An 8,480-nucleotide genomic window follows, 5' to 3' on the forward strand; every position below is an offset into this window, starting at 1 on the left:
TGTATTTATTTATTTATTTATTTATTTATTTATTTGAGACAGAGTCTCACCCTGTGGCCCAGGCTGGAGTGCAGTGGCCAGATCTCAGCTCACTGCAAGCTCCGCCTCCCGGGTTCACGCCATTCTCCTGCCTCAGCCTCCCGAGTAGCTGGGACTACAGGCGCCCGCCAGGTCACCCGGCTAGTTTTTTGTATTTTTAGTAGAGACGGGGTTTTGTTAGCCAGGATGGTCTTGATCTCCTGACCTCGTGATCCGCCCGTCTCGGCCTCCCAAAGTGCTGGGATTACAGGCTTGAGCCACCGCGCCCGGCCAATTTTTTTTTTTAATGTAAACTTTTTTTCAAATTGAAAACTGAAACAGGGCCGGACATGGTGGCTCACACCTGTAATCCCAGCACTTTGGGAGGCCAAGGCGAAGAAATTGCTTGAGTCCAAGAGTTCAAGACCAGTACAACGTGCTGAAACCCTGTCTCTACAAAAAGTACAAAAAGTAGCCGGGTTTGGTGGTGTGCACCTGTAATGCCAGCTACTTGGGAGGCTGAGGTGGGAGGATGACTTCAGCCCTGTCCCCTGCGAAAAACACACAGAACCAGAAAAACATTAACCTTGGCTTGCATGTAGTCAGGATCATCAGTATCACTTGTCTTCCACCTCTACATCTTGCCCCATTGGAAGGTCACCAAGGGCAGTAACACGCATGGAGCTGTCATCTCTTATGATAACAGTGCCTTCTGGAACACCTGAAGGACCTGGCTGAGGCTGTTTTATAGGTTTTGTTTGTTTGTTTGTTTTGAGACAGTCTTGCTTTGTTGCACAGGCTGGAGTGCAGTGGCGCGATCTTGGCTTCACCGCAACCTCCACCTCCCAGGTTCAGGTGATTCTCCTGCCTCAGCCTCCCGAGTAGCTGGGACAACAGGCGTGAGCCACCACACCCAGCCTATTTTTTACTTTATTTAAATTTAAAAAATATTTTTTAATTTTTTAAAAAGTAGAAAACCGGGCATGGTGGCTCACGCCTGTAATCCCAGCACTTTGAGAGGCCGAGGCAGGCGAATCATGAGGTCCAGAGATTGAGACCATCCTGGCCAACATGGTAAAACCCCATCAGTACAAAAAATTAGCTGGGCATGGTGGGGCACGCCTGTAGTCCCAGCTACTCGGGAGGCTGAGGCAGGAGAATCGCTTGAACCTCAGAGGCGGAGGTTGCAGTGAGCTGAGATTGCACCACTGCACTCCAGCCTGTCGACAGAGTGAGACTCCGTCTCAAAAAAAGATAAGTAGGAATACATTATAAATACATTATACATACATAAAAAGCATAATATACTAAACACAAACCACTAACAGTCATTATCACTGTCAAATATTATGTACTATATATATTTTTAAATCAGATTTGCAAAAATGTACAACTGCCCATCTTTCCTCATTCTCCTGGTAAGTATTTTTCATAAACATTTGGCTGGGTGCAGTGGCTCATGCCTGTAATCCAAGTACTTTGGGAGGCCGAGCCGGGCGGATCACCTAAGGTCAGAAGTTTGAGACTAGCCTGGCCAAAATGGTGAAACCCCGTCCCTTCTAAAAAATACAAACATTGGTGGGCTTGGTAGTTCACGCCTATAATCCCAGCACTTTGGGAGGCCAAGGCAGGTGAATCACGAGTTCAGGAGTTCGAGACCAGCCTGGCCAACATGGTGAAATCCCGCCTCTACTAAAAATACAAAAATTAGCTGGGTGTGGTGGCTCGTTCCTGTAGTCCCAGCTACTCAGGAGGCTGAGGCAGGAGAATTGCTTGAACCCGGGAGGCGAATGTTGCAGTGAGCCAAGATGAAGCCACTGCACTCCAGTCTGGGCAACAGAGTAAGACTGTCTCAAAAAAAAAAAAAAAAAAGTTAAACAGGTGTGGTGGCTCTCGCCTGTAGTCCCAGCTCCTCAGGAGTCTGAGGTAGAGGTTGCAGTGAGCCGAGACTGCGTGCCACTGCACTCCAGCCTGGGAGACAGAGCGAGACTCAGTCTCAAAAAAAAAAAGAAAAAGTATATAAATTTAATGGGTTCATCATTTTAAAATGAAATATCTTCAAAATTTGTTTCAAGTTCTCATGGAATAGATACTGATAAATGTTTCTTGGTAGTCTTCAGTTTTAAGGTTGTAAAATAAATACTTTTTTTTTTCTTTTTTTTGGGGGGGGGGAGATAGGGTCTCTCACTCTCACCCAGGCTGGGGTGCAGTGGCGTGATCACAGCTCACTGCAACCTCCAGCTGCTGGGCTCAGGCAGTCCTCCCACCCTAGCCACACAAGTACCTGGAACCACAGGCCCGTACCACGGGCCTGCTAATTTTTGTATTTTGGGGATTTTTTGTAGATAATGGGGTTTTGCCATGTTGCCCAGGATGGTGAACTGGGCTCAAGCAATTCGCCCACCTCAGCCTCTCGAAGTGTTGGGATTACAGGTGTGAGCCTCTATGCCCAGTCCCAAAGTCAGTCTTTTTGTAACCTAATCTCAGAAATGGCATCTTTGTCAATTTTGCTACTTTCTGTTGGCTGGAAGTGAGTCACAGAATTCCAGCCCATACTCAAGGGGGTTACCCAAGGGCATAAATATTAGGAAATGTGCTTTTTAAAAGTTTTTGGAGGCTGGGTGCTGTGGCCATGCCTGTAACCCCAGCACTTTGGGAGGCTGAGGTGGGTAGATTACCTGAAGTCATGAGTTGGAGACCAGCCTGGCCAACATGGCAAAACCTTGTGTCTACTAAAATTACAAAAATTAGCTGGGCACGGCCGGGTGCGGTGGCTCACACCTGTAATCCCAGCACTTTGGGAGCCCAAGACGGGCAGATCACGAGGTCAGGAGATCCAGACCATCCTGGCTAACACGGTGAAACCCCGTCTCTACTAAAAATACAAAAAATTAGCTGGGTGTGGTGAGGGGTGCCTGTAGTCCCAGCTACTCGGGAGGCTGAGACAGGAGAATGGCATGAACCTGGGAGATGGAGCTTGCAGTGAACCGAGATCACATCACTGCACTCCAGCCTGGGCGACAGAGCGAGACTCTGTCTAAAAAAAAAAAAAATTAGCCATGCACAGGGGTGCATGTCTGTAATCCTAGCTGCTTGGGAGACTGAAGCAGGAGAATCACTTGAATCCGGGAAGCAGAGGCTGAGGTGAGCCGAGATCACGCCCCTGCACTCCATCCAGCCTGGGCAATACAGCAAGCCACCGTCTAAAAAATGTAACAGGCCAGGTGTGGTGGCTCATGCCTATAATCCTAGCACTTTGGGAGGCCAAGGTGGGCAGATCACCTGAGGTCAGGAGTTCGAGACCAGCCTGGCCAACATGATGAAACCGTCTCCACTGAAAAATACAAAAATTAGCCAGGAGTGGTAGTGGGCGCCTGTAATCCTAGCTACTCAAGAGGCTGACGCAGGAGAATTGCTTGAACCTGGGAGGTGGAGGTTGTGGAGAGCCGAGATTGTGCCACTGCGCTCCAGCCTGGTCAACAGAGTGAGACTCCATCTCAAAATAAAATATATGTAGAGAGAGAAAGGCAGGTGCAGTGGCTCACGCCTGTAATCCTAGCACTTCGGGAGGCTGAGGCAGGTGGATCATCTGAGGTCAGGAGTTTGAGACCAGCCTAGCCAACATGGTGAAACCACATCTCTACTAAAATTACAAAAATTATCTGGGCGTGGTGGAATGAGCCTGAAATCCCAGCTACTGGGGAGGCTGAGGCAGAAGAATCACTTGAACCTGGGAGGTGGAGGTTGCAGTGAGCCAAGATCGCCCCGTTGCACTCCAGCCTGGGCTAAAGAGTGAAACTCCGTTAAAAATAAAAAATAAAAAATACAACAATTTAACCCGATATATTTAAAACAACATGTAATTAATATTTTAAAATTATTAATAAAATAAACTTTATATTGAGAATGAGTTCTGGTATGTATTACACATGTACATCCTAATTTAGATTAGCATTTCAAATGCTCAGTAACCATCCATCCATGACTAGTAGCAATTAAGTTGGACAGCACAGGCCTGGCATGGTGGCTTATACCTGTAATCCCAGCACTTCGGGAGGCCAAGGATGGCAGATCACTTGAGGTCAGGAGCTTGAGACCAGCCTGGCCAATATAGTGAAATCCGTCTCTACTAAAAATACAAATACTAAAGATAGAAAATTACTAAAGATAGAAAAATTATCCTGGTGTGGTGTCACACGCCTGTAATCCCAGCTACTTGGAGGCTGAGGCGGGAGAATTGCTTGAACCCAGGAGGTGGAGGTTACAGTAAGCCAAGATCACGCCACTGCACTTCACCCTGAGCAATAGAGTGAGACTCTGTCTCAAAAAAAAAAAAATGGACATCACAGGCTAGCACATAAAAGGTGCTCATTTTTTAATATTTTACTTTTTGGGTTTTTTTTACACACAAAGCACTAAACTGTTGTTTTTAATTCACACGTAATTGTTCTTTTTTTTGAGACGGAGTCCTGCTCTTGTCGCCCAGGGTGGAGTGCAGTGCTGCAATCTTGGCTCACTGCAACCTCTGCCTCCCAAGTTCAAGCTATTGTTCTGCTTCAGCCTCCTGAGTAGCTGGGATTACAGGTGCTCGCCACCATACCTGGCTAATTTTTGTACTTTTAGTAGAGACAGGGTTTTGCCATGTTGGCCAGATAGATTTCAAACTCCTGACCTCAGGTGATCCACCCACCTTGGCCTCCCAAAGTGCTGGGATTATAGGCGTGAGCACCGCTCCCGGGCTTGTTTTTGTTTTTTGAGACAGTCTGGTCCTGTTGTCCAGGCTGGAGTGCGGTGGCACTCCAGGTGAGAAGTGGTCTCACCTCAGCCTCCCAAGTAGCTGAGACTACAGGCACACATCATCACACCTGTCTGATTTTTTAATTTTTCTTTTGTAGATGAATCTCTCTATGTTGCCCAGGCTGGTCTCAAACTCCTAGCCTCAAGCAATCCTCCCTGCTTGGCCTCTCAAAGTGTTGGGGTTACAGGTGTGAGCCACCTTGCCTGGCTGTTTTTAGTTTTTTGAGGAACCTCCATACTGTTGTCCATAATGGTTGTACTAAGTTTCATTCCCGGCAACAATCAATGTAAGAGTTCTCCTTTCTCTGCATCCTTGTCAACAGTTTTCTTTGTCTTTTTGATAATTGCTGTTCTGGGAGTTGCTCATTTTTTGAGAATTTGTCAAGTGCTATGCCAATTTATTGCTTGATCCTTGGTATATAGTTATCTCATTTAATACACACACAAACCTGACATGCAGGTATCTTTATCCCCAATGTTAAAAAGAAAACTATTTGTTTTATTCACCATTGTACCCAATTCCTGTCTTGTTTTCTTAATGAATATTTATTTTATAAGTAAATGAATGACTATTGAGGAATGAACATTTGGCTTAAAAGTGTTAAATAACTTGTCCAGGTGCATGACAGAACCAGGATTCAAACGCACTCTGACCAACTCTGCGCTCTCATGGCCTCCTCTACGGACAGATGGGCGAGCTGATAAGTTGATAATTAGCACATTAATAAGGATTTTCAGCCCTACCAAAAAACTAATCCATCATTTATCGCTATATGAAGGAGTTAGTATATAACTAAATATCAGAAAACATACAAAAGTGATTGGGGATATTATGGAAATAAGCATTAAGAGACACTTGTGATATTATGGTATGTGACCAAAAAAGAATTAATTGATACTGCAGCCAACCTGATTATATCCTGTCACCAGGAATGACCTAGAATACTAGCTTTTGAGTTGCTTATTCTGCAGTATTGTATAGCCCTTCTTGAGCAAATTTTGGGGCGTGATTAAAAGTGAAGTGGAAATCTGACCAGGAGCAGTGGCTCACGCCTGTAATCCCAACACTTTGCAAGGCTGAGGTGGGCAGATCACTTGAGGTCTGACGTCTGGAGTTCGAGACCAGCCTGGCCAACATGGTGAGCCCCATCACTACTAAAAATACAAAAAAAATGAGCTGGACCTGGTGATGGGTGCCTGTACTCTCAGCTACTCAGGAGGCTGAAGTTCATTCACATTTATATCTCTACAAACCAGCATAGTGCAGACAGGGAAAAGCTAACATTAAACAACCGGCAGAACATGCACGGGGAATGTCCTGTCTGGTTTGATGGGCCTTTAAGAACCTTGTCCCTGGCTGGGTACGGTGGCTCAAGCCTGTAATCCCAGCACTTTGGGAGGCTGAGACGGGCGGATCACGAGGTCAGGAGATCGAGAACATCCTGGCTAACACGGTGAAACCCCATCTCTACTAAAACACAAAAAACTAGCCAGGCGAGGTGGCGGGCGCCTGTAGTCCCAGCTACTCGGGAGGCTGAGGCAGGAGAATGGCGTAAACCCGGGAGGCGGAGCTTGCAGTGAGCTGAGATCTGGCCACTGCACTGCAGTCCGGGCGACAGAGCGAGACTCCACCTCAAAAAAAAAAAAGAAGAAGAACCTTGTCCCTTAGGCCTTAGGTATTTAGGGGAATATCACTGGGCTATTCCTTTCACCCTGAGTTTTTATGGCAAAACTGTCTGATAGTTTTGTATCTGCACTGTCTTAGCCCTGTGACTGCTGGGCACTTGTGACTACTGTGGAACTAAATTAGTTTTATTTTGTTTTTTGTAGACAGAGTCTTTCTTGCTCTGTTGCCAGGCTGGAGTGCAGTGGCATGCTCTCAGCTGACTGTAACCTCCACCTCCCGGATCCAGGTGATTCCCGGATTCAAGTCTTGGCCTCCCAAGTAGCTGGGATTACAGGAGCATGCCACCACGCCCATCAATTTTTTGTATTTTTAATAGAGACCAGGTTTCACCATGTTGGCCAGGCTGGGTGGTCTTGAACTCTTGGCCTCAAGTGATCCACCCACCTCGGCCTCCCCAAGTGCTAGGATTAGAGGCATGAGCCACCGTACCCGGCCTTAGTTTTAATTAGTTTAAACTAATTAAATAGCTACCTCTGGCTATTTGGCTATGGGTACCTTATTGGATAGCACAGTCTTATAGGATAGATGAATAATTTCCATAAATGTATATCTGGTTCTGGCGCGGTGACTCACACCTGTAATCCCAGCACCTTGGGAGGCCGAGGCAGGCAGATCACTTGAGGTCAGGAGTTGGAGACCAGCCTGGCCAATGTGGTGAAACCCCATCTCTACTAAAAATACAAAATAATTAGCCAGGCATGGTGGCATGTGCCTGTAATCCTAGCTACTTGGGAGGCTGAGGCAGGAGAATGGTTTGAACCCAGGAGGCAGAGGTTGCAGTGAGCTGAGATCATGCCATTGCACTCCAGCCTGGGTGACAGAGTGAGACTCTGTCTCAAAAAAATAAAAACGTATATCTCTGTCACTGGGATTCCTATAAGCTTGTACCTAGACAGGATAGTTATTTTATCTTTAAGACCCTATTAAAGCCTGCCTGAGGTCTTACCTGCATTCCCCTGTGGGCTGACTCAGCACCTGGTTGCCTTATATTCTCCTGATCATGAATCTTGCAACCTCTAGGACATGGACAATTAACATTTAGTATACTTGGCTGTAGCTACTTTAAGCTTAGATATTTGTCTTTGAATATTCTACTTTTTTTCAAATAAAATATAAATGTGTAGTGATTCTTTTGTTGTTATTGCTGTTTTTATTTTTTGGAGACACGGTCTTGCTCTGCCACCCAGACTCGAGTGCAACGGTGTGGTCACAGCTCACTGCAGCCTTGACTTTCTGGGCTCAAGTGATCCTCCCACCTCAGCCTAAGTAGCTGGGACCACAGGCATGCACCACCATCCTTGGATAATTTTTTATTTTTTGGAGAAATGAGGTCTCCCTATGTTGCCCAGCCTGGTCAGGCTCAAGCAGTCCTCCCATGTGAGCTTCCCAAAGTGCTGGATTACAGGCATAAGCCACCATGCCTGGCCGTATCCTGCTTTCTGTTATAATAGAGTGGATTTTGTCATCTTGATAGCCCACACAACATTGGTCCATTTCTTTGATGATATGCTAATTGGACCTGACAAGCAGAAAATAATATGCATCCTACAAGACTTAATAAAACACAGGCATGACAGGGGATGGGAAGGAAATCTTGAATAAAAATTCATGATTGGCCACATCCGTGCAGTTTTTAGGGTCTGATTGTAGTCTTGTGTATATTGTACTATCTGCCATAAAGAAAGAGGAATGTTTGATGAGCCTGTGTGAAGTTTGGAGGGAACATACACCATCTATGGACATGCCACTCTAAGCAATTTATCAGGTAACACACACAGCTCTCATTTCTTTCTTTCTTTCTTTCTTTCTTTCTTTCTTTCTTTCTTTCTTTCTTTCTTTCTTTCTTTCTTTTCTTTCTTTCTTTCTTTCTTTCCTTCCTTTCTTTCTTTCCTTCCTTTCTCTCCTTCCTTTCCTTCCTTCCTTTCCTTCCTTCCTTTCCTTCCTTCTTTCTTTCCTTCCTTCCTTTCCTTCCTTCTTT

This window comes from Rhinopithecus bieti, unplaced genomic scaffold, assembly GCF_001698545.2.
Source record: "Rhinopithecus bieti isolate Rb0 unplaced genomic scaffold, ASM169854v2 scaffold_80452, whole genome shotgun sequence".
Classification (NCBI taxonomy): Eukaryota; Metazoa; Chordata; class Mammalia; order Primates; family Cercopithecidae; genus Rhinopithecus; species Rhinopithecus bieti.